Below are 26411 nucleotides of genomic sequence, written 5' to 3'. Positions count from 1 at the left end.
AAAGCAATGACGTCTTCCCCCAATATGAAACCTCCCTGATATTTCCATCTAGTATATAATTTATATGCAAATATTTCTTCTGTACTACTATGTGCTCAACACTAAGCTGGGGCTGCGCACATGGCAGTGAAGAAGAAAAATGTGAGACTTGCTTCTAGGAAGGTGTAGGCCAAGACACAAGTGTCTGACTCATACCTGAAAACGAGAGTGAATATGAGTGAGCAGGAGTGAGTGTACCAGAGAGGAAGTGAAGGGAGGGGCTGGTAAGAAAGACAGACTTTCTTCTTCATTCCCCTGGGTCTAGGTCCAAAGAATTCCAAAGATGATGGCTTTAAATTCAGGAGTTTTAGCTTACTTCCTTAGATTTTTTTTTTCCAGAAAGAGCTTGATATTGTTGCAGTGACAGAAGGTGAATTTAGTAGAAATATAAGAAATGTCTAAACAACTCCAGTAATCTAGGTTATTGGAGAATTAGCCTATCTTCAGGTGTCTTGTTTCATTTTGAACTAAGACTTCCAATGAATTTTCATTTAGCCCCTCCAGCCTACTAACCATACATTATCAACACTTATAAAAAAAATTTTAGGGGCACCTGGGTGGCTCAGTCTGTTAAGTGGCTGCCTTTGGCTTGGGTCATGATCCCAGTATCCTGGGATCAAGTCCCGTATCAGACTCCTTACTCGGCAGGGAGCTGCTTCTCCCTCTGTCTGCCACTCTGCCTGCCTGTGCGCACGCTCTCTCTCTCACTGACAAATAAATAAATAAATAAATAAAATCTTTAAAAAAATTTTTTTAAAGTCTCTTCCTACTTTTACAATGGCTAGAAGTATTAGGTCTTGGGTTCATTTAGTGCATATTTTCTTGGTACTTATTATATGCCAGACAGCATCCCAGGCCCTAGAATTCATCACCCTTAAGTCACTGACCCTGTGCTGCCATTGATAATACTGGTTTCTCTTTTATAAGATATATTTCAGGGGCACCTGGGCGGCTCAGTGGGTTGAGCCTCTGCCTTTGGTTTGGGTCATGATCTCAGGGTCCTGGGATCAAGCCCTGCATTGGGCTGTCTGCTCAGCGGAGAGCCTGCTTCCCCCTCTCTCTCTGCCTGCCTCTCTGCCTGCTTGTGATCTCTCTTTGTCAGTTAAATAAATAAAATCTTAAAAAAAAAAAAGATACATTTCAGAGTGTCTCTGAAAGAGCCTTTAGACTTCTTCCCTTTTTTTTTTTTTTTTTGCTAAAGGACTCACCACGCATGTGTGTGATTCTGTTTTAATTACTAAAAGGAATATGGAGCAGAGCTGGAATAACATAGAAAGGAAAATTAAAACAATTTGAGAGTTTCAAGAAGCATGACTCTTTTGAATAGTTTTAAACCATCATTCTATCAGGCTCCTGTGAGAAAGGCAAGACAGGCTGAAAGGACAATTTTCTACAATACAATTGCGGGAAGAAGAGTGTTTTCTTTTAAATACTGACCTAATGCTTGGGTGCCTGGGTGGCTCAGTGGGTTAAGCGTCTGCCTTCGGCTCAGGTCATGATCTCAGGGTCCTGGGATCGAGCCCCGCATCAGGCTCTTTGCTCAGCAGGGAGCCTGCTTCCTCCTCTCTCTCTGCCTGCCTCTGTGCCTACTTGTGATCTCTCTCTGTGTCAAATAAATAAATGAAATCTTTAAAAAAAAAAATACCTAATGCGTAAGGTGCCTGGGACCACAGGGTGGGCATGTTCACATGCATCATTTCGTTCCCAATAACCGTGGGAAATAGAGCCCATTATTGAATAGATCAGGAAATGGGGGCTCTGAGTGACTAAGAAGTCACCCAAATATTTAAACAGTGTACAGAACACTTCAGTACAGATCCTTTGACTTTAAAGATAGTACCTTAAGGAGAAATCTCAGAGTATTCTTATTAAGACTTAGAGCCATGTCTTGGTCACTAAGAAAGTCTTCTCTCTCTGAACACTAAAGGAGGGGTTAATTTGGTTTTGAATTTTGTCCTCTAACCCTCTGGGATTTACTGGTGGATGCTATCACTTGCCATTTTTTTGGCCTACTTCACTTTGAACATGCTAGAGAGTCCCTCTTCCACTCAGCCATCTGTGCTCTTGGCTTTTAAATTCCATGAAAATGACTGGACACATTCTTCTTATTTCATCCATACCCAGGGCCAGAGGGAGACATTCTATTGGCTTTTTCTGGTAATCTTTCCTAACACTGTTTGCACTATCTGTTCCAAGGTCTTCATACCACCTTCCCTTTCCTATGTGTGTGTATTTTCTATATTTTCTCAAAATCATTACATTGTATTAATGTAATTGTAACACAAATGTATTAAATTATTAAAGCCGTATTTTTTAATCACTCAAAACCAACACCCAGAGAATGTCCTTAACTGTTGATTTTAGTAATTAAAGAATATTATAAAGAGCAAGCAACTAACAAGAAGCTTCTGAATTTGAAAAGTATCCAGTAAATAGAGCAGAGACCCAACAGCTCAAACCGGGTTTGGATTGTCCATCGTATGGCTTACATAGCAGCCTACCTAAACACAATGGATTGGATCAGTCACGGGCATAGAATTTCGCAATTTAAGTAGCATTCAAGAGCCAGCCCTTACACCAGAGAGAAGGAACTAAACTCTGGAAAGGTTAGTGATTTGCCCAAAGTCAAACAGGAAGGCAGCATGGGATCTAAAGCAGTGAATCTCAAACTTTTATCTAGAGATAAAAACCAGATTGTTACCAACACAGATTTCCTGAATCCCAGTCCCAGTTACTCAGATTCAGATCAGGAGTGGGACCCAGGAGTCTGCATAATTAACAAGCCCCCAGGATGATTTGGCAGCTGGTGGTCCTGGGGCAACGCTTTCAGGAACACTTACCTAGACTCTCTGGCCTTGAGACAGTTTCTTCCCAAAGGATAGTGTTGCCTCCCTACATTAGAAAACTTTGCAAGCGGCACAGAAGACTCTGTGATTCCCATTAACGCTCTTATTTCCTTCTTCAACAGTTAATTCCTGATTGCCTCATTCACTGAGTAGGGTTTCTTCACTCACTCAGCCCCCGTCACATGCCAGATGCTGTGCTAGGAGCTAAAGATACACAGATTTGAACCCAGCTCTGCTTCCAAGGAGCTCAGACTTAGCAAGAGGAGTAGCTACCGTGTATTGAGGCCTTGCTTTGGATGGGATTCCCACACAACCGTCTCTTGTCTCACCTTTAAGCAAGGCTGTACATAACAGCACAATGGCTTGGGAGCGTCTCGTATGATAGAATCCTATATATTCTCTGCAACTTGTTCTTCACACTTTAATCTGTCTTGGAAGTATTTCTTTGTTCTTTCTTTGTACATGTCTAGTCTTCGTCACGGCTAGGAGAACGTTTCTCAATACTGATGGACCAGCCTGCCTTGAACCACTGCCATCTTGATGAATTCTCCAGTTGTTTCTGTTTTCTCTTACTACAAATATTCCCACAATGGATTCCGGAGTAAACATCGTTATCCTCATTTTACCGTGTCCAGCATCATGCAGTGGCAGAATTAGGATTCCAGTGGAAGCCTGTCTACCTCAAAGACCACACAGTTCCTTTCTTTTCACTATTATGCCTTTTAGTAATTGCAGTAGAACGGCTTTGGTGCTGGTTGAAGTGGGTACCATTGGACCCCAGAAACCTAGCTGCTGATGGAACCTCGGGCAGGGTCATCTGGGGAAGTGATATTTGAACAGAATCTAGAAGTCTTCTGGGCGGAGAGGAAGAAAGCCATCAATCCTACCTATTGATCACCTACTAGAGGAAACCTGTAATACACACTCTGGGAGAGGTTCATAGAAAAAAAAAAGAGACATGCTCTTTGCACACCCGGATCTAAGAGTGGATTTGTGGGTGTGGGTGTGCCTACACATGTGTGAAAAGTACTAGAGTAATAAGCGAGTGAGAACAGTATGAGTAAATTACCTACCTCATTCGGCAGCCTTGGCAGACAGCTGGCCATGAGTAGGCCATGGGGTCCTGTCTATGTGGCATGCCAAAGAAATTTGCCCTCTTAGTGGCTCAGTTTCTCCTCCTGAAATGAAGAAAGTACCATCTAGTCCCTGCCTACTTGACAGAGATGTGACAACGCTTGGTTAATATCTGTAAATGTTTTGAGCTCCTCTGAGGTGTGTGTTCTGTAAATAGGAGATATTAATAACCGCCGTCAGAGCTGAAACAAAAGTGAACCGGGCTACAGCCATTTTCTGAGAAAGAAACACAAATGCCCACAAAACATGAAGCCCACTCTGGGTGCATCACATTGACCCTTCTTTAAAAGGCAGCCTGGATCTCATCGTGGACATCCCGACGGCTCAGGCCCTGATCGCAAGTGGGAAAATTCAGGAGACTGGCTGGATTTTCCAGCATTTAATTTCCCAGCTGATTACTATGATTAAGAGCCCATCTGGCACAGCCCGTTTGCAAGGTACGTGTGAGCAGGGAAGTGGGACTCCAGTAAAGGCTGAGATCCAACAGAAAAAAAAAAAAAAAAAAAAGGAAAAGACAAGGCATGGTGGAGCCAGTACCATTTTGGAGCTCTCTGCTAAGATGTTTAAAAAGGAATTTCATTGTATTAGCATCAGTGAGGCTGGTAGGCCATATGCTGTAAGAAAGGCAGTTAGGGAACAAGGGTTTCTCTTTCTCAGGGCTTTTATGTTAGCTTAATGTGGATTTTGTGGTGCCTTTGTCTGTCACGGGTCTGGAGGCTGGGAACCTGTTAAGAAAAAAATCCAGCTCTGGGTTTCAGTGGCAACATACCAACATCTGTACCTGCAAGTTCATGGCCGCTAAGTAGGCAGTGGCCGGGGAGACACACACTTACACTCCCGTATTGTGGTGGCAGTGAAATTTAGGACAAGGGGTTCCTTGCTCCTAGACCTCCAAAGGAAGCTCTGGGCAGGGCGTGGAGGAAGCCATATGTTAGCTCTCCCATCTTCGTGGCCCCCTCAGCGTAACTATGCTTTCAGATCAATTCACAGGCAAGTCGGTCTGGAAAGCACTAATCGGACTTACAGATGTGCAGAAAAACCAAGGTTAGGAGGCTCAGCTGAGCTCCCGGATGGAGTTTCTTTTAATTCTCTCTTACCCAGGGGATCCTGTGTAAACCCATTCCAGACAGATTTTTTATTGTACTTTATTTCTGAGTTCCAACGAGGCCTTCTCTTTGGAGGTCAAGCCTCCAAGTCTCGTTGAAGATTCCTACCTCAAAGGTAGAGGCTTCTGAGTCCTGTGGTCACCACTTCTGCCAGAGACTGAGGTCCACAAGGAAAACTCATCAGTGACTTGATCTTAATCCCTCACTGTGTGTGCACAGGTCACTGAAGAACATCTGGTGGGCTCGACCTTTCATGTCCGTTTGCCAAATGGATTCGAGTGGGGGTTACTGGAGGACCCATCTGTAGGCCTCTGTGGTGATGGAGGGATAGGCTAGCTAGTGGTCTGACTTGTAAGGAGAAAGATCTGTAAGCCTTATCTATTTTGCTCAGTCTAGAAAGGATTGATGACCTCGCCTACCCCCTTCAACGGTTGGAAGATCTCCATCTTTACAGGCTATCATGCTGAGTTTCTTTGGGTTGGGGCTAGGAAGGTGTCCTCTACCTCCTCTCAGAAATGTGAAAATAAGTTGGCTTTTCCATAGGCTGGAATCAATACCTCATTGCCCTTGGGGAGGTTCCCACCCTCTCTCTCAGGAAGGTGGATTTCACAGCCCATAATGTGGAGTTCAGCAGAGAAAGCTAGATCAATAGGAGTGAGAAAGTCTCTGATGTGGTCCCCTTAGGCTTCCGTTTCTGAAAAGGGACTTTTACTTTAATTTACTTAGACCATAGACTTAACTTCTACCTTCTTGCGGACCAGAAGTCCATTAGCAAACTTATAAATTACAGTGAGATCTTATTATTTACAATGATAAGGCTTCCTCAGGGCCCAGGGATTTCTGGTGAGCCCTGTCTGTTGCTGAGTGTCCTGAATAAAGGGTTGGTCTGCTGATTTTAGGCCCTGTACAGCCAGAGCTGTCTAACCTCCTCATAGGAAGGAGCCAGACTAAGTCAATGAGGCAGGATGACAAGCACCTGTATCTCATCACGGTGTCTTCTCCTTGCCCCTTGCTTGCCCTCACCTGGGACCAAGAACCTTCCAAGCTTCCCAGGATAAGTAGCAGTGCCAGTTTGGATCAGGTATATTGTCTGGGGAGAAGTCTTTGTTCTAAAAGGTGTTGTCTCACATAGAGATTCTGAGGAGAACCAGATGAGGATGAATGGATTTTGCATCCCAGGCTACACAGAAACTACTCTTTTTCATGATTTTCAACAGAGACTTAGTCATCAGATTTACATCTCTCAGTGACTGGGAGAAGAGGATGGGCGTTGTTTTCGTTAATTTTTTTTTTTCTTGGACCTTTCTCCAGTAATTTGGAGTGTTATCTAAAGATTGTGTGAATAATTTATAGGAGATAAAAATCTACCCAGACTTTTTTATGGTTAGCTAGAATGTCCAGAAATTATATAATAATAGCAATAAGACTTTCCAGGAATCCCAAAATTTATCACACAGAGGCTCCTGAATAGCACCTCCCCACTGTCCTGAAGAAGTCAGGGAAATGTTGCTCCAAGAGGAGTTTGGGGTCAGGCAGGAATGGCAAATATTAGTTATGTACCATCAAACGCTTTCCCTCTTGGCAGTGATGACTTACTAAATGCTCATAAAACTCTTCCCTACTGAGGTCAGATAGGATTTCAGAATCTTTTCAAGATCTGAATCTTGAAAATTTCAATCTTTCCAGACAGCCCCTAAGAGTTGGTCAGAGTTGGCATAAAGGACTCAATTCTTAAAAACAAAAATATGAACCAAGTGGCATCTTGCATTCTTCCTGGCATAATTAACATGTTTCAAGAAGGAATTTTGGACTCGTTCTGTGGCTTTGCCAGCCTTTTCTGCTTACAGATTGTTTAGATGGGATTCAAGATTCAGCTTTCCACTTACCCCACCCATCCTTGTCCACCACCCCAAAAGCATCACACCAAAAAAATGGGAAATATGATCTTGCTTTTATGAGCCATGAGGTGAGGTCTGGTCCATATTAAGTGTCAGAAATAAATTATTTATGGGAGATGAAAATACAGAGATGTGATTATATTTTGGATATTAATTCTACCCAAGAATAGCATCTTCACCACCTCGAATGCTCCCTGAGGGACATAATAGGTTTTCAATTGTATGTTAGTAACCACTTGTCTTGGGAATATATAAAAAATGCATATAGGCATTTTACATGGGACACTTAGAATGTGATGTCTTCTTTAGATCTTGGATTTATCCTCTCTTCGGTCCCGCCCTGTGTGTGAAAACAAATAAAAATTAAGTGAGCAGTAACGATGACCCCAGGTAATGGACAGATGGACTGTAGTCCAGGTCTAGATAGCGACCAACATTTTGCAGAATCAGGAGTCTGTGACCTCTCTGTCACTCGTGATCAGAGTTACGGCAATGCACAGTCACCTGGCCTCACTAGAACATACTGCTGGAGACCTTTCTCAACCTTAATTGACCTCTGATGTCAGTCTCCAATATGAGCATTTGGCGGTTTATTCTTTGGGGGTACCCAAGATGGCAGCTGTTAGAGCACTTATGGCTGGGGTTTCCTACATCTTGGGGTTATAGGGAGCACACAATGGCTCAGTGACAAGTAAGGCAGAATGAGAAAAGGGACGCCATGAAATCCCTTCAACCCGACCTAGGACTCTCTCCCCAGTTTGGGGACGGGGCAGGGGGCAGTCTTCATTGTGATGCTGCCGTTACAGGAACACATGAGCTTTAGAAAGACACTTGACTGTCCTCTCTGCCGGCCCACTGTCCCAGTATGAAGCAGGAATGCCAGCTGGGCTGAGGAGACACAGACTGGGTGATGTGTAAAGCATTTTGCAATCTGAAGCATTAGCTCATAAAAGATGGAGAGGCAAAAACATTCTGTTCCTTACCCTGTGTGTGGGGCATCAGACTGGATTTCAGGGTGGAGTAAGGGAAGGTCACTTTAAAAAATGTGAAAAAGATGTGGTTTTTTGAACTCAAGGCTAGAGATGAGAGATTCAGATGGTACACACACACACACACCTATAATCGTGTTAAAAATATCAGTTATATCACTTTATACTTTGAGATGGGTCTGGGTGGTGTTATAATTTGCCAGCCACTGTTAATAGGGCTATTTTTCTTCCTGCATCTCAGGGAACAGACTCATTAGAGATTTTTTAATATGATGTGAAAAACCATACTTTTTTAAACCTGAAAGTTATCTGAATGAACTCGTTCTGCCTCTGATGCAGGCTTTCTTCCAGGCCAGTCTAGCCACGCTGATCATGGTTTACTGGTATCCTTCTCTTTCCACAAAGAATTGGCAGGGCTGGAGGGAGGGCAGGTGGTGCTGTAATGAAAGGTTTCTAATGTGTTTTCTGTTCTTTGGGGACTTTGAGAAAGCAGCGAGCCACCCTGATGAAGGAAAGCGTGTTTTTGGCAATCTAGACGGAGAAGGGCCCTCTGCTGCAGGACCAGTGTGGTTGCACTGATCCTGTAAATTAGTTCTTCCTCTCTTCGATGACAGAGGAGCATGGAGCATCCCAGCAAACATGTCTTCATATTAGAGTGAGATAACCTTCCCATTCCCAGAAGGCAGGACAAATAGGCCAGCAGGCAACGAGGCAGGATTTCTTGGGCTTCCTGAGCAAATGAAGAAAATGCAGGTGTCCCTCGACTGCCCCCAGGTCAGCCAGGTCACAGGGTAATTGCCCAGTTGCCTGCTGGGAGAGGCCCACCAGGCTCTCCTCCCTCCAGGTTCATTTTTCATTTTGATTGAGTTATGAGGCTTCATGCCACAAACATCAGAGCTCGTCAAGAACGCCAATGATCCCCTCTTCCCTAAAATCCAGGCCTTGGTTTCATGGAGTTGATTGGAAGGGGTGGGCAAACAGGGCTGGTGGCTGGGTTCTGTTTTTCTCTGTGAGTGGCAGGAGCGAAGTCTCCACCTTGCTAGTTTAAGAGTCGCCTGGCTGGCTGATTTCAACTGAGGCAGAACAGCTTGCTGTAGCTTTGACGTGTGAAGACCAGATAAATGTTGGCAAGAGGAAGAGACGGGAGCCGTGTAGCCTTCTTGGAGCCTGCCGAAGGGACACACCCAGCCCTACACACTGAATGCAGGTGCTTTTCCCATCCCCTTGCTGATCCCTTGTCCCATGCCCACCCCTGAGGATTATGGCTAAAACAGCTGTGGGCTGGGCTGTTTGACCCTCACTGGAGCTTTTCTGTTGTGGCTGGTGGACAGACAGACGTTACAAACTTCTCTAATCTGGGAAGGGACCAAACAGATGCTGGTCCTCCAGCTGTCTTGGTGTGTGTCTTACTAATCTGCCCATGACAGTGACACAGGGACACATGCACCCATACACAAACACACACACGCAGTCACACACACACATGTACAAACGCATACAGGCACGCGCACACTCAGACCTGACTTTGGTTTGCCCCAGCACCCTGAGTAATGACTTAGGCTATGTATTGTCTACTCTCTCTGTGTCCTAGGGAAGATTTTAGAAATTCTAATACAGGAGGCTGAGAAAGGAAAATATTGGGTTCTACAGTACAAACATCTCTGTCCTGAAAAGAAATGTTAATTTTCCCTTAAATCAAATGTTGACATATATCAGCTGATGCGAAAGATGTGTCTCTATGGGAGGAAGGCCCCTGCTCCAGGGCAAGGATATTGGGCTGGAGTGTCTCCTCCGAAAGGCTAACCAGTTTAGAATCTGAACAGGTTTGGTTTAGAGGTTTGAGGAATCATTCCAGTTTGCTTTCAACCCAACTTTGGTAGCAACATGGATGGGACTGGAAGAGATTATGCTGAGTGAAATAAGTCAAGCAGAGAGAGTCAATTATCAAATGGTTTCACTTATTTGTGGAGCATAACAAATAGCATGGAGAAGGGAGTTGGGGGAAATTGGAAGGGGAGGTGAACAATGAGAGACTATGGACTCTGAAAAACAATCTGAAGGGTTTGAAGAGGTGGGGGGGGTGGGAGGTTGGGGGAACCAGGTGGTGGTGGGTATTAGAGAGGGCACGGATTGCATGGAGCACTGGGTGTGGTACAAAAACAATAAATACTGTTATGCTGAAAATAAATTAAAAAAAAATGATTTAAAATATATATTAAAAAAAAAAATGCTGATCTCTCTGGGACCCACTCCTGAGCAGGGGAGCCGGAACTGGGTTCCACTTTGTGGAATGCATAAGCCTGGGACCCCTTCACTGGCCTCTGTAATGATTCAGGCACTGCTTACCTCTGCCAGGAATACAGGATTTTACCTGGAGGGGCTGGTGGGGGCAGGCAAAGGGCACAGAGAAAGGATGTCATGCCCAGGCGAAGAGGAATTTCAGGTGCTAGGTGTCATACCTGCTGCTTTCCTCACTGCTCCCAAAACACGCAGTCTAAGTATTCTTTGTTCAATACCTATGTTTCAAAAATTCCAAATTAAGTCCCCCCCCCAACTAGGCATGCACACGTGCACACACACACACACGTGCATGAACACGCACGCTCTTTTAACTCGTTAAGTTTGAAAGACGATGATATAGACAAGCAGCGGGTTTGCCAGTCTGCATGGTGAAGGCCAAGATTAATGCAGGAGGTTGGTGCAATGTTGCCGCAGAGCAGCGTGATCAGAATACAAGATGGAGCAGAGGGGGAAAGGCCAAGAAATATGTCTGTGCCTGGAGTTTACACAAGTCTCCTTAGCAACTTGTCTGAATTTATTTTTCCCTTAATGTGTGTGGGTTTCTTCCAAACCCGGAGTGAAATGGGAGTCGGGCTTCTAACAGTCCTCGGTTTCTCTTCTAGGAGGGCTGAACTGTTTCAGTCGGTAGCAAACCCCTCTCTCCCTTCCTGGCTCCTTCCCGCTGCCCCCCCCGCCCCGGGACCCCTCCCTCCCTGAGGTGGCTCTTCTCCTTTTGCATTGTGACTTTGTGGACTGTTGGTAGCTTTCCAGAAAGACTCATCTCTGCAGGGAATGGGGGAGCCCGTTTCTGATGGCCACAGCTGTGCAGGTTTCTGCCACGGCCTTGCTGCATGCTTCCAGGACGCATGTTCCTGCCTGTGGCATATGTGTGAACGTGCCTGTCTGTATGCCCGGAGGTCACAAAATGGGGAGTAGCTATGGAGCTCCCTTCCTGTCCACGTTATCTCTTGTCATTTTTTTGGCCTTCTTCTGCTTTTGCAGGTCTCACCTCTTGCCCCGCCACATGCACATGTTTGTGCACACACACACGCACACACAGACATGCACACATGCGTGCACACATATAGACATGCACACATACACATATGCATACCCACCCACACATATACACACCTACACACATTCATGCGCGTGCACACATATACACATATGCACACCCACCCCCACACACCTACACACATGCACACATACACGCGCACACATATGCACACATACACAATACACACAGGCACACATACACACATGCACACATATATACACATATACACATGCACACATACAGAGGGTCCTAGAATTCTAATTCTAATATAATATAATTAGAATATAAAGCTATTAGAAGAAAACCCAACAAACCCTGACTTTGAGGAGTCTGTATGTTGGATGTTTTGCGCTCGGGCTTGCTTCGGGAAAGACAACCAGGAATACTGCCATGGTTTTACTCACACTGCTTTCTTTTGAAATTACTCTGGGGGAGTAGAGTTGCTGCTTCACTGGAGCCAGTGTCGAATGTAAATCTTAATATTTCTCCTCTGGCCTCTTCCTCTCTTGAGAGTCAGGGGGAAAAAAAGAAAAAAGAAACCTGGCCAAAACACGTGAAGGTTTGATTTTGGCTCTTTTACAAACAGATGTTGCTTGTCATTCTGTTGTTGTTAAGCAGGCACCAGATTGGACCAAGCAGCAGTGTGTGTGTGAGTGTGTGTGTGTGCGCGTGTGCGTGTGTGAAAGAGGGGGTGGGGGAAAAGAAAGAGGAAGAGAGAAGAAATCGATCCTAGGAGAAGTTGAGAGCAAGAAGTAGATAATGTAGATTAATACTTTTTTCTTTCCAAACTTCACCATGGCGAGGACGATAGGCAATCGTGTTCTCCTTGGTTGGTGGTTGTTCTGAAGAAGAGGGAAAGGTGGGGGGCGCCTGGGTGGCTCAGGGGGTTAAGCCTCTGCCTTCGGCTCCGGTCATGATCCCAGAGTCCTGGGATCGAGCCCCGCATCGGGCTCTCTGCTCAGCGGGGAGCCTGCTTCCCCCTCTCTCTCTGCCGGCCTCTCTCTGTCACATAAATAAGTAAAATCTTTAAAAGAAAGATACATAAAATAAAAATAAAAAAAAAGAAGAGGGAAAGGTGGAACTTAGCAGGGGGGTGCAGAGAGCCTGGCAGGGGAAAAGCTGGCCTGTGGTGGGCTGAGAAATGGAGGCTTAGGAGGCCGTTCGGTTCTTCCCTGAGTAGATCTGTGCCCTGCAGGAAGGCAGAAAGGTCTTTCTGTTGCCGCCGAACCTGGTTTCTCGTGTTTGATGGCTGTAGGCAACCTGGCAGGGGCTCCAGGCTCTCTTGTACTTTGCCCTGGAACAAGCCTCGCATTGTTCCACGGTCAAGGTTGGAGGACACCCTGACTCCTTGCATATTGCTCATCTCTTTTCTCGCAGGGTCCGAGGGCTTTAATTGTCAGTTTTTCCCCAAGCCTCTCTGGACCCCCACTTAATTCATGGCTTCCGAATCGAATTGCAGGCTGCTTTCTCATGAGCAAAACATAGCTTTGAAAATAAAAGTGTTAAAATTGGCTGACATACAGGAAGCCTTGTGCAGCGTATAGTTCATTTATATTAAAGAAATGACAGACATCTGATCTTTAAAAATCTGTATCTCCTATTTCCCTATCAGAACCAGGGTCTTCTGTGTTTCTGAAAATTGGGATTCTTTGAAGAAACCCTCCTGGCTTTATTAAGCCATGTAGCTAGAAAGGAAAGTTGTAGCCTGGTGTCATTGTTCAGATTTTAAAGAGGAAGAAAAACTGTCATCCTAAGCAAACTTCACTGCTTTTAAAAGTGAAAGTCGCTTCCTTAGCCAGCTGCACCCGAGACAACTTGTTACCGGCAGCCTCCTTCTCTTTTGTTTCTTCGGGTGTGTCGAAAGCAAATTTGCCTCCAGTTCCTCACTGTGAAATAGTTGATCTCTCTTACACTGCTGTGGAGGACGAGCTCTGAGTGGGTTCCAGACTGTTCGAGGAGTGGGTTGCTTTTTTTTGTCATTTAGAAACAAGCTGAGGGCATCTTTTGTTTTCGTCCACTCTTATTTTGTCCTACCATTTTCTTGTCTTTGTTCTTTAGGTGACCTAGCCACACCTTTATTTTTCATTTTATATAAAATATTAATTTTTTTAAATGTGGGTGGGGGGTGATGGCAGGTGTGACAGGGAGATTATCAATATCAATTCTAATTTTCCCTTCGGCCGAAAGGAGCATGAAAACCTGGCCAATCTCCTCCCTCCGACTCCCTTCTGGTCAGTTTTTCCTGGGCAGAGAAGAATTAATCCTACCTAAGCTAGCTGGCTTTGGTGACGGAGCCCCTGCATTGCTCCCAGGAGAGGCGCTCCCATGCTGGGGTCTGGTGTCCCGGTGGTAGTGTCGCAGGTGGACGGCGCTCACGGTGACGCATGGCACCAGTGAATGTCTCTTGGAGCAGCGATTGCTGGATGTGCCTCTTTTGTTGAGGTGATTGGATCTTCCTACAAAAAAGCAAGGACTACAGAGGGTGAGAGAAAAGACATCAGGAAAACAGAGAAGCCATAGGGAGACCAAAGACTGGCCGTCTCTCCTGCTTCATGATGAATCCCAAAGGGTAGATTTGAGTCTTTTTTTTGTGGTTGTTCTTTTCGTTTTCTTTCCTTTTCTTTTCTTCCATCCTCCCTCCTCTCTTTTTCTCTCTGTTTCTCTTTCTCTTTCTTTCTGCCTCCTTTTCTTTTTTCTTTCCTTTCTTCCCACTTTCTTTCTTTCTCTCCCCACCCCCCCACCCCCCTTCTTTCTTTCACTTCTCTCTTGCCTTCCTTTTTAAAAAGTTCACTTGAATTGCTCTGTCCCCTCAGGACAAAGGAGGTCTGCTGAGATCTGGGACAAGAGGTACATCTTTAAAAAAGAAGGAGGGTGGAGGGCAGGAAATCTTTCTGTTGGTGTCGTTCTACTGACATCACCATGGATTGTTGGGTGTTCAAGTCCACAAGCCAGGCAAAACTCAAATACATTTTCCCTTTTGCAAGCAGCTGCACAGTGAGTTTGCCTTCCATTAGTAAAGGAACAATGAAGGAAAAGCAAACCCTGCGTCTAAAACATGGCCAATGAAAGAAGGTTGGAATGGAAGCCAAGAATCCTGCTGTGGTGGAAGGGGGATAGACTCATGAATTCTCCACAATAAGATATTTTACTTCTTTTTAACAGCCCCATCAGCAGAGACAAATAATGACTTCTGAAACATTTCAAAATCAAAAAGTTAAAACGATGTTTCAGTGATGCTACATCTTGCCAGGTAATGATTGCCCAACTTGATTGTACCTTAACCGTTCTTAATAATTGATAGCCTGTCTCTTTCTCATATTTAGCAAATGAGCGGTTTGGTATAAAACATTGGAATTTGTGAATATTCTGAGACCTCACATTCCTGTTTGATCATTTTTCCGGTAAAATAGTTGTCAGCATTTGTCGATAGCCAGGGAAATTCCAGGAAAAAATGTGAACGTGACTTATTTGCAGAACCTTTATAGCATGTGCAGTTTTGGAAATTAAGTAAATATAATGTTACCCAGTGATTTTCTAGAATTATATTTATTTCAGTGTTTGCTGTTCCGTTTTTACCTCGTTCCAGCGTTAATTCTAATTTAGCTTTAACCAAGAATTGGGTGACAAAAAGAAACCAACCGATAAACAAACAAAAGAGTCTTGATCCACTTAAAATAATTTTATTTTCCAGACACGGGCTAATGGTTTGAAGATATTGGCCTAGCAAGATGGCAACGAGCTTAAAAAATAGGATTCCTAAGAAGTTACTTTTCTCAGGTAATAGTGTTTTCCCTTAATTTTCCCAAACCTTCCGTTTCCTCAAGCGCTGCAAATTTTTAGGGCACGTCTGAATGCTTTAGTTCTAAAGAATAACTGCATTTTGAACTTGATTTTTTTAAAGTAGCAAATAGCTTTATAATACTCATAGCAGAGCAGTCATGGCATTCAATTCTATGGAATTCAGGAAAAAAAAATGAAGTTATTACTTAACAGTGCTTACTTCTTTTAACATTGATTTAGCCAGAACTCATTTGAAACCGTCAAGCACTGGCCTTAAACTCTGTGGCTATCTTGGGTAATTGAATTGAAAAATGTAAATATCAGAGGATTGTCTCTAAAAAACCTACTGTGTGCTCTGAATTCCTGGAAGTATAACTAGCATAACTAGCATAACTAGCATAACATGTATAACTAGCATAACAATATTGACATTTTAACTTTGGTCCTAGATTGGTAATATAGTATGGTGTTTAATGCAGCTATCCCCATCCCTGTCCAATGGCTAAGATTTGAGCTCAGCTATCAGGATACAGGCAGTTTCCTTTTAGTGGTATTAAAGAACTTCATGCCACTTAAAAATGTTTAATAGCACAAATAATATATTTGCTTGATAAATTACCTTACTCTGCTTTGCCATTGTTCATAGCATTCAGCTTGCATTTTCCAACTTAATTATGAGTATTACTATCTAACAGAGCCCCACAGAATCTTGCTTCATAAAGCTAGCCAAAATTTGCTCTGAAAAGAACTTTTCTTTTCCTCCATAACACAGAGAAGGTTCTTGAAGGAGGTAGTCAATTAATATTTTGGAGAAAATATCTCCTTCCGAACAAACCATTCTTCTATGAGTCAGGATTTGACCTATTTTTTTCCCCTGCAATCTAGACATCTTCCGATTTTTTCTTTTATTTTCTATAATTAAAACGGTGGATTGTTTGGAAGCTAACACTACAAACCATTTGGAATGAGTAGCTTTTCTCTGTCCTATATTAAAAAAAAAAAAAATTTAAAAAAGAGATGCCCCCAATTAAAACATAGCATCACATTCCTTTCTTTGAGGTTCGAGGATGCAAATGTATGAAGATGGTTCTAATTGAATAACTAAGTATAAAACTTGGACAGATCTTATTTCGTTCATTGCAAACAAATACTGCATTCCGTCTTTTTAATAAACCTGATAATAGTAGCTAGTCCTCATCACTTTGGAAGCCTGGAATGGTTCTTTTCCAACCGAATGGGAGTTCCTCTGTCCCACGTGCTCCTACAACCCTTCACAGCGTGCAGAGTGCCCATCCTCAAATGCTTCTGGACCCATGCCTTTGTCAGAAAGATCAAAGGAAAAGAAGAGGCTTGGGGTTCATTTTAAAATCTTTCCTTTTAGAAAGGAAATCAGCATTTTAGAATGAAGCCAAGACCAGTTGGAGGTGATTGGTTTGGATCCTACTTAATTCCTCTTGCTATCATTGTTGCTTTGGATCTGAAAGTCAAGCTGCAGAGTTGCACAAAATTCTCAGTTTGGGGAACCTTCACCGCATGAATAGGCTGCCACAGCTCTGTCCTAGTGAAGTAGGCAGATGATGGGGTATCTGAGAAGGGTCACGTCTCAGGTCCTATTGGTCCCTGCTGTTGGTTGGTTTTGTGTTCTCTTGCTTTCACCTTTCAGTATGTGTGCATAAGGGCCCGCTCTTTTCTCTAAATAATCCCCCAATTCAGCTTTTTTTGTACTTAGTAGAGCCTCTCAGAATCTTGAGGAAGTCTCATGCTCATGTCGAGGCAAAGGAAGAGAATTTTTGTGAAAGCCAGGATCTATAGATATCGCTTAACAAAAATTAAAAAGTTTCTTCTTAGGTTGGGTGAAGGATGGAGGCATATGTTTTTCCCAATATCTAGGGAGGGCGATTATTTTGCTTTTTATCATGTGTCGTAGAAGTGCTTGTGATTCAGACTGTGCCTTTAAGAAAATTCACAAAAGGAGCTGTTAATAAAGCTTCGTGGTCTTGGATGTCCCATTTTTATGTGTAGAATATTGGCTTGGGAGAAAGAATGCTATATTGACAAATGTAATCATTTCATAAGGCTTCAGAAACAGATCCATCTTCATATCCTTGAATAGTTTTGGGGGGACAATTACACAACTTCTTCTCCAGTTCAGATTTTATAATATATGCCTAAACTTGTTCTGTGTTAGTGTTGGGGCCAGTAATGGGGGTGGGGTAGAAACAAAAACACAAACTTTTCCTGAAGATGAGTCTTCTCATTTAATATATCTAGAAATCTCTAGAAGACTTTTCAGAAAATACTTACCAGCCTGTTGGTGATGCTTGTCAGTTTATTCCGCCTGTTTTCCAAAATGCAAATAGAAGGGAGAAATTCACCATCATTTTTCATGTAATTACAGGCATTTAAAGGAAAGAACTTGCACTTGGGATTTCATGTCTTTCTCAATCTCTCTCTCTTTCTCTCTCTCTTACAATCTGATACCGCTTTGGCCAGATCGTGTGCTAAGGTCTGACTAAAAGAGCCTTTGGTAACATTAAACAGTCACCTGATGAGATTTACCTAAAGCCGAGTGTATCTGTGGAATAAGTGAAAACAGAGGGACCTGTGTCGGGGAGAACACAGATGCTACTGCTTAACCTTTGCCCTTCTAAGAGCAAGATGAAGTCTTTCCATTTCGGACATAAAACACTAGAATGGCAGAAACTTTGGTTGGACTAATGGCTTTAACGTTTTATTTTCAGACATCTCAAACCCCCAAACGAGAGAAGATACTGAGGCCTGTTGCCACAAACCCGTAGATCCGAACTTGTGGTGATAGTCCGCACAAGCTTGTGTCTATAGGTATGTGTCTGTTAGGCAATCTCACAGACCGCGGGTTTTGCCTGTATGCCTACCCAGTCCCCCTTCCCATCCCTTTCATGTCCCGTCTTCCCCTTAGAGTCCTTTAAGAGTGGTAGAAATGGAAGGAAGGGCTGGTACGGGAGGAAGGAGACCTTTTGTTCTGAGATGGATGGGACTCTCCAATCATTAATTTATAAGCTCGCCCTCAATTCCCTTCGCTCTTTAACTATTCTCAGCTCTCAAATTGAGAGACGGGGCTCGCAGGTGAGGCCACAAGGACTTTGGGTGACTCAGCTTACTACTGACGGATGAATAAATAGATACCTAACCGAGGGTCTGTTTTGTTTCCTGTGGGCCTAATTGTTTTGAAAGTTACTGTGATCTTTTTTGGAAACAGACAGAAGCTCCCGCCCAAGACCCATCTCGCCCTGGCTTGACTCGTACCCTGTGGCCATTCTTTCTCCCTCATTGTTCTCAAATCCGTCCTTATCTTTTAAAATAAAATTAACCAGGGGAATGGATGCGCTGTAGTCTTTATACTTCTGTGCAGAGCCAGCACTGTAAGAAAAAGAACTTTTTTATAAAAAAGAGATCGGCCGTTGAGGGCTAACTTCATAGTTGGCTAGAGTTGTAAGTCTTCACATGTTTAAGAGGCTGGAATGAAAATAATTTTATCCCTTTGCCTCTTAAATGTCACCATTGTGCCAGGATTGGAAAGCCAAACTGACTGCAGATCAAAGCAAAAGTGGCTATATTTGTCTCATTCCAACAATGTGAGCTGAGGAGTCTGTAAACAGAACCCAGGGTGAAAAGTTGATCAGATTTGGATGACTCTTAAACTCTTGCATTCCCTTCTGGTCAAACACAGTGCCAGGAATTCCCTTTTAGACTTTTTTGTTTTGTTTTGTTTTATTTTATTTTATTTATTTTTGTGTGTGTGTGCGCAGACTCGTGTAACCAGAAGGGTCAATATAAAGCAGTTACTGAGTTACCATTGGCAAAAGTTTGAAATGCTCATGGTAACATTTTATTTCATTAAAAGCTCTTTTCTCTTCTGAGCCACACTACTCAGGGATGGGAGAACTCTTCTTCTATTACGTACATAAAAATGAAATGTTGTCTGTTGGAATTGGGAAGGTGTAGGTACAGATCCCATATGTTTAAGGAGGAGAATGGAATGTTCTGCAAATGCTCCACGAGGAGGATATGGTGTACATACATTTCCTTTGTGTTTGCTTGGCATAGCATCAAGGAAGGCTGTAGACCTCAGCAGCCAGCTTGCCAAGAAGTCATTACTTCATTATGGAATGATAGAACATGACATCCAGAAGAGAAAGATTGTCCTCATTGGCATGTATCATGTATAATTGTTTGCCCAAGGCCTTGATCCACCCACTAAGCCAACAATTTGCTTGGTTGGTTTTACCTGCCTCTTTGAAGTGGTGAACTTAGAATGGATAAGCTGCTAGCAAATTAAACTTGTACTTTCCCTGGATAAATACTTATCTTTGATAAAGGCAAAATCTTGTCTCTACTCATCATCCCTTTAACCTGCCATTAAAATGTATTACCAGTGGGACCAATGGAGTTCATGAATCCAAGGGGAAGTTGAGTTGCCTGTAGTCCCCATACAAAGACACCAGAAGGACTACAGGTTGGCCGTGAGGTGGCTGCCAGGTTATTTCTTTGAAAGAGGTTTTTAAGACCCATTACCCCAAGAAAAAAAGATTATGGGGAGCAATCTTTTCAAGGTTTCTAAAAGATTTAAGATATTATTATTTGATTCATCTGACTAGAAAATATTCTAGTGGAAAACCCAAAGCCCCTGGGTCCTGGCCACAAGAAACAGGATATTAAATATTTTACATGATGATGCAATTCAGTATTTTTCCCCTCCTTCCAGGTCCATGAATGAATGCTTCTGTAGATATTAATTATTCCTTTGGGGCTCCCTCAGAGTGGACCAAATATTCTACAGAAAGCTGCAGAAAGTAAAATAATTTCAGGTCTTCCCCAGAAAGACTCTAAAAATACATTTCAGTAGTCTGTGTTGCATGGAGGTATACAGAGAATGAGTATAAAACAAAGTAGTTTTATTAAAATCCTCAAATTATCAGTACCAAAATACATTTATGAAGCTATAACACCAGGATATAGTGTGTGTGTGTGTGTGTATAGACAGGAAATTATAATTCTTATTCCAAGAATTGCATTTGATAAAGGAATTCAACCCTCATCACCAGAGCAGTGGGAGGTGCTGATACTTCGTTTTAAGAGAGTTTCTTGTTTTTATTCCAAAATTAATAAATGGATTTTTCTATGTGGGAAGAAAATGGTAGGTATGGGAAATAATTAACTTGAATTTAAATTTAATATAATTCCTTCTTTTTCAATGTGCTTACTAATAACTCCATAGTACCTGTTTGGTCCTATGAATCTTTTGGCTCTGTACGGTATTTAACCTCATCTGATGTCCCCTAGCCTCTCTAATTAAGATGTTTTAAGCTTATTATACCTGAAATAGTGTTGAAATTTTACAGAGAAGTCAATATGAATGACTCTAAAAATTTCAAAGATTTATCAACACCTAACATGGTGCCCAATAAAGTAAAGTTAGAAGGAAGTTTCTTGTTTCTTTTGGGATAGCCATATGGCCAGAAAAATTGTGAGATTCAATCACTCATTCACCCAGCAGAGTTTTATGAGTGCTGACAGTATTCAGTACTTTGTAAAATGGCAAAGATACGACTGTGACTTCACAAAAAATGGTTATTTGGTGAGGAGCCCCTTTGTAGAATTTCATGTCAGTTACCAGATGACTTTTAATGAGTCACGCTTTACTCCTAACAGTTGCCCAGCTTCCAAATACCTAATCAGGTACAGAATGTGTTTACTCATGGGGAGTCTCCCCCCGCCTTCCATAATCTCAGACATTTGTAGCATTGTTTGAGTTTGACCCTCATTTCCTTTGTGGGGAGTGCTACTGCTAACACTTCGGACCTCCATGTTCAACAGACCGAGAGTCTGTAATATATAGATTCCGAATATCTTTGGAATCTGGTTTTGAAAGTTAAAGTGTTTAATGGATTGTCTATACCTAAAGATATATAACTACTGTTCTATAAATGCTACTTATTTTTTACTTCCTTCTTTCAATAAGACTTTTTATGACATCATTCCATATCATAATTGCATGTTGTTATTGCATGCCTACAAATATTTACACTAATTATGTAATGAGCCATAATTGCACTAATACATGATAATGGGCTAAAATCAGTGTAAATAAACAAGGAAATTCACACAACCAAAAGAGCAGGGTATTGAAAACCATTAGTATTCTAGCAGCAACGTCTTTCTGTCTTTGACCCCTAGAAGAAAATGAATTTTTCCACTTCTGGATATTTAAAAGCTCTGTAAGCTATACATTTAGGCTAATATATTAGCACGCTAGCACATCAAAACATACACTATCTTTGTTCTGTCTTCTTTGGTTAACTCTTACGGGCTCTTTTATTGCCTTGTTTTCTGTTCTTAAAGGTTAGGCCTTCACAGTATTTACCGAATCAAACAAATTGTCAGTGCAAGGAAAATGAAAGAAATTCAAATGCAGAGGAAAGACAATGACTTACATTTTCTTCTAGTGTCCTAGTGAATGTTTAATCTTAAATGTAATTGAGTATCAGGAGGCAGAGGACTCACAGTTACTCCTTGAATTTCCGTATGAGATCCAGGACTTAAGAGAAACTTGTCAAATTGAATTCAGCCATTCTGCGATTCCTTTTCTTTTCTTTTCTTTTCTTTTTTTTTTTTAACACCATACTGTGAAGTTACAATATAAGTAGCAGGACAAGAGATATGATATAAAAATAAAAATCACTTGGCCTTTATCTTTAGGTTCATTTATACTCCCACTTTACCCATTCATTCATATGCTTTTGCTTTCATACAACAAACATATTTTTAAGTCTCTTCTTTGTGCCAGGTCGTCAGCATTCAAGTAGGGTTAGATTTGCAACGGTGAGTAGCACAGCCCCATCTTTGAATAGCTCAAGGTATAATACAAGAGGCAGATAGATAAATTATAATGCAATAGTGTTAGGGTTAAATTAAAAATGTGCATATAAAATTATGAATGATCAGAGGAAGAACTCTTTGAATGGAGCCTTGAAGGATGAATGGGCGTTTGCTTGGTAAAACTAACTTACCAGTCTTTCCCGAGAACCACTGATCCAAGAGAGGCAGTCTTCTCAAAAAAGGCAGCCCCATTCCATGATATCTGCATCAGGGAACAGGGTTGGAGAAATTGGGAAAATGGTCCCTCTTCAGGTTAGTAGAGCAGGGTGGTGAAACACCAACTCTACAGCATTTGGATCTTTTTTTTTTTTTTTAACATAATCAGCACCATAGGACTATTACTCATTTATTTACCATGTGCTTAGACACTCCTCCATCTCTATATACATGGGCCCAGCTTCTCTATGGAACAACCTTTACCAGGCAAAACCAGAGTCCAGCTAAGCGATGAGGAGAGGGGGCTACCTATAGATCAGAGAGCCTTCATCAATGGGAAGTGCAACCCTGATCCAACACCAATTCACATGGAAATGGGAAGCCACCATCAAGCTGTTAAGAAGGAGTCTGTCTGCTGCCCCAGCATCAAACTGAGACTGATGATAAAGGGAAGACCCAGTTTAAAAATTAAAAGCCAATAGGGAACTATACTGTATTCCTTTAGAAGGGCGGGGGGGGGAAAGTCAACATTTTACACATTGCTAAATTATTGGGGAAAGAATTTATACCAAAAAAAAAGTGCTGAAACAGTCAACTCTGGAAGGAGGGGCACTTGATAAATATGAGAATTATGTAATATGGTAAATACTGTTGAGTGAATGTTCAACATAGCTTCTATATTGTTTACCTCTGCTTTGCTCATAATCCTAGTTCCTATAACTTTTCAGCATATTTTGGCTGAAGCTCTTTCCCCTTGGGTACTGATGCTTTGGAGATTACAGTTTTTCAGTTTCACAGTAGAAACAGTCATTTTCCTATTTTTTTTTCAATTGTTGAAGTTTAAATATTGGTCTACTTTTATATTCTGTTAACACATGCCAGAGGGTATTAGTTTGATCAGAATAAACACCATTATATAACATTACCATAATTCTGATGCACCAATAATATCAAGAAAAACAACCCTTAGTATTTCCTCCCTTCTTGTATGCACAGTACTCTCAAGCCAAGATTCTTGTGTTATTTTCCTCTACTGTTGGACCCTCTGATGTGTTATCTCTTATGAATGGCCCAAGTAGCTGACAGCATGAAGAACAATTATAAGACTAACTTGTCATTTCATTGCCTAAGAAATGGTAGCTTTCCAGCCATTGTGACTGCATGTTCCCAGGTTGAGGTAGTAGGTTGTATAGTTTAGAATTACATCAAGGGAGATAACTGTACAACCTCCTAGCTTTCCTTGGGTCTTGCACAAAGCAACATGCCGAGAACGATCATGATTCCTCCAGGCCTTTTTTTCTAGGAAATTCTGTGGAAGGTAAGATTGGGTACAGTGGTTCTACTGGCATTTTAGAATTCAGGTTTTGTTTAACTCTTGTACCCATCCTGTATTTTCATGTTCTGTTTCTTTGGGTTGGATTTAGTTTTACCAAAAACATGAGATTTTGAGGGATTCAGCTTATCAGTTATCCATTGTCACAATAATGCTGCTTAATAAACAACACAAAACCTCTGTGACAAACAACAATAAACATGTTTAGCTCATGAGCCTGTGGGTCAGTGACTTAGACTAGACAGTTTTTCTGGTCTTGGCTGGTCTCATTCATTCTGGCTGTCAGCTGTAGGACAGGGTCACTGGGATGCTGAGGTAATTCAGTTCTGTGCCCTACATGGCCCTTGTTCCAACAAACTCTTCCTTGTCAGCTCTCATGGTGAAGGCAGAGGAGCGAGAACAAGGAAGAGCCAAAAAGCTTAAGTATTTTTCAAGCTTCTGAGGGCTTTACATTTACTAATACCTCATTGGTCAAAGGAAGTCATATGACCCAGTATGGAGCCAGAGTAGGAAGCGCTAGTGGTTCTTTGGCAAAGAGCAGGGACTCAGGAACACATGACAGATGGTGGCCGTTTTTGTAGTCACGTTGTACTTTCTTAGAATTCATCAGACTGGAAGTAATTATGCACCCTCCATCCTAGGAAGCTCCCAAGATAAGGAGCCATGTTTGTGAATTCACATTTAGGATTTTGGGCTAAGCTGGCCTTAGTCTAAATGTTATGTATATCCCTGTTAATGAGGTGTATTCCAACCAACTTCTGTGGGAAAATGCCAAGAGACTGGACTGGTAATAATATGGGGATTGACTAAATCAGAAACAAAGCTCAGTCATTTCAGGTTGATAACTAGTATCAAGAATGATGGCCATTTGGCCTTAGAGTGAAATCACAGGATCAACCCAGAGTATATCAGTGACAAAGCAGCACTAGAATCCAAGTGTGTTGGCTAGGATGGCGTTGCTCCAAGCCTAGATGCTTTCAGTAGAAAATGCAAAAAGGTAGTCAGAGGTACTTAATGAGGTTATTTAAACCATTTGATGACTTTCTGGAATTTTAATATGCAACGTATGTAAAAGAATGGTTTTGCACATTTTAGTTTTAGCTCACTCATGTACTCTCTCTCTCTCTCTCTCAACTACCATTAAAAAAAAAGGACGAGATCCCTATGTCACCATTTTGATTCCAGGCTCAAATATTTTCCATAGTGAATTATGGTATACGTTAGGCTACAAAGAGGTTCAAGGATAAGTAGCCCCAGCTTGGTGTTAAAGCACAGCTAGAGGCCCAGGTTTGTTTTGGGCCACCCTGAAAGTCTACTGTAGAACTGGGAGTGATGCTAAGACTCCTGTATGGTCTTCATTTCTTTGTTTACTCATTCATCCTTTAGGAAGGTCTTTGGCCTTGCTCTAGAGGACATTGTCATTATACATTTATTATGAGTTTGACACGAAACACAGTTATTACCTGTATCTGTGTTGGCTTAGGGTTTGCATATTAAACATTTGTAGCCACTTGACATATAAGGACCTACTTAGTACTGTTTATACATTTATAAAGCTTTTTTTTTTTTTTAAATCAAGTCATCTTCCTGTACAAGACAATAAGATACTTTCCTTGCAGTGGCATGACCTTGAGTGGTTTCACACAGCCTTGGTTCCCAAGAGCCAAGGAGTATTTGGGGTCATGCTTTCATATGACTGGATTTCTACTGACTAGGTAATAAGGATGTACCCACTAGATTTTACGTAATGCTCTCTTTGCTTTTAGAATGGCTGTGGTATCTAGGAGGTCATAATGTTGCCATTTTCCAGCCAGTAGCCCATGGGAGGACAGAGTTTGGGAACTGCAAGAAAAATAAATTGTGTTGGAGGCCACTTTAGAGATGTCTTAATCTAAGTTATAGCAGTACAGGATGGGTAAAGTATTCTTCAACATGAGTCATTTCTTATCTTCATCTTTGAAGTATGTGTTCTCTTTCCTCGGGGGAACTGTTCACTGCATTTGACATCTGGTAATCATTCTTGCGCCCAGAAACCACAAATACACCATAGTATAACACAAATGACCATAGTATCTTCTGAGACTTAATTTTAGCTAAAAAGAAAAAATAAAGAGGTACTCGTGCTATACTTTAAAATATCATCAAGAAATTATAACATCTATATGGGTGGTGCAAATGTTATTTTAATTTTTTGGAATGTGGTAATTTCATCCAGCTGTTTTCTAGCACACCAATAGACTTCAGAATGTAATGTGTTGCTGGCATCTTGACCGTCTTCATCCATCAGGGAACATTTCACTGACACGATTTAAGGAGATCTGGCCAGTTAGAATAATGAGTTTGTACTTCTTCATTTGCATGCATCAGATTCCTTTTGACTTTGACCTGGTGTATTAGTAGAAACTTTTAACTACTATGGGATAACACCATTGATCTCCTTCTTGTTTGGAAGTATGCACTTCCAAAGATATTCTCGGAAGGACAAACCCTAGCTGTTTCAACGTTGGCTTTGGTTTAGTGTCTTCTCTGAGCTTTCTGAAGAACCAGAAAGAAATGAATAAACTAAGGTTTTCTTATTGAACCAAATATATATTCTCTAAATATTTAGTACAAGTTTGACCTGCAACACCTTACTTCATTACCATTCTTGTCCCCAGTGTTCTATTTTCCCCCTGTCTCTTGCCTTCCACGTTCTAACCCTGCTGAAATATTTGTTTTTCTCTTTGGAGTAGGACCGACCTCTGATGGTCTTTACCTTCCATTTCTCTAATAGCCAGACTTCCGAGTTCCATTGGAAGCTTCCTTTCAATAATGTTTATCAAACTTTAATTAATACAAATCCCTACAGATCTTGTCAGAACACAGATTCTAA

General features: G+C 41.9%; 1 long non-coding RNA gene across 1 annotated transcript in view; it reads left to right on the top strand.

Annotated features, from left to right (window-relative positions):
* LOC116874227 overlaps window positions 1-18102 on the top strand; it is a 47258-nt gene extending 29156 nt beyond the window's left edge. Inside the window, exons 2-4 of the long non-coding RNA XR_004383952.1 lie at window positions 14515-14602; window positions 15044-15129; window positions 17874-18102. This is a non-coding gene — a long non-coding RNA (uncharacterized LOC116874227). The remainder of the gene's footprint in view (window positions 1-14514; window positions 14603-15043; window positions 15130-17873) is intronic.
* The last annotated feature ends 8309 nt before the right edge of the window (window positions 18103-26411 follow it).

The sequence above is a fragment of the Lontra canadensis genome, unplaced genomic scaffold (genome assembly GCF_010015895.1).
Source record: "Lontra canadensis isolate GAN:19392208 unplaced genomic scaffold, GSC_riverotter_1.0 scaffold36, whole genome shotgun sequence".
NCBI classification, from domain to species: Eukaryota; Metazoa; Chordata; class Mammalia; order Carnivora; family Mustelidae; genus Lontra; species Lontra canadensis.
The sequence above is the reverse complement of the archived record's forward strand: the minus strand, read 5'-3'. Positions and strand labels throughout refer to the sequence as shown.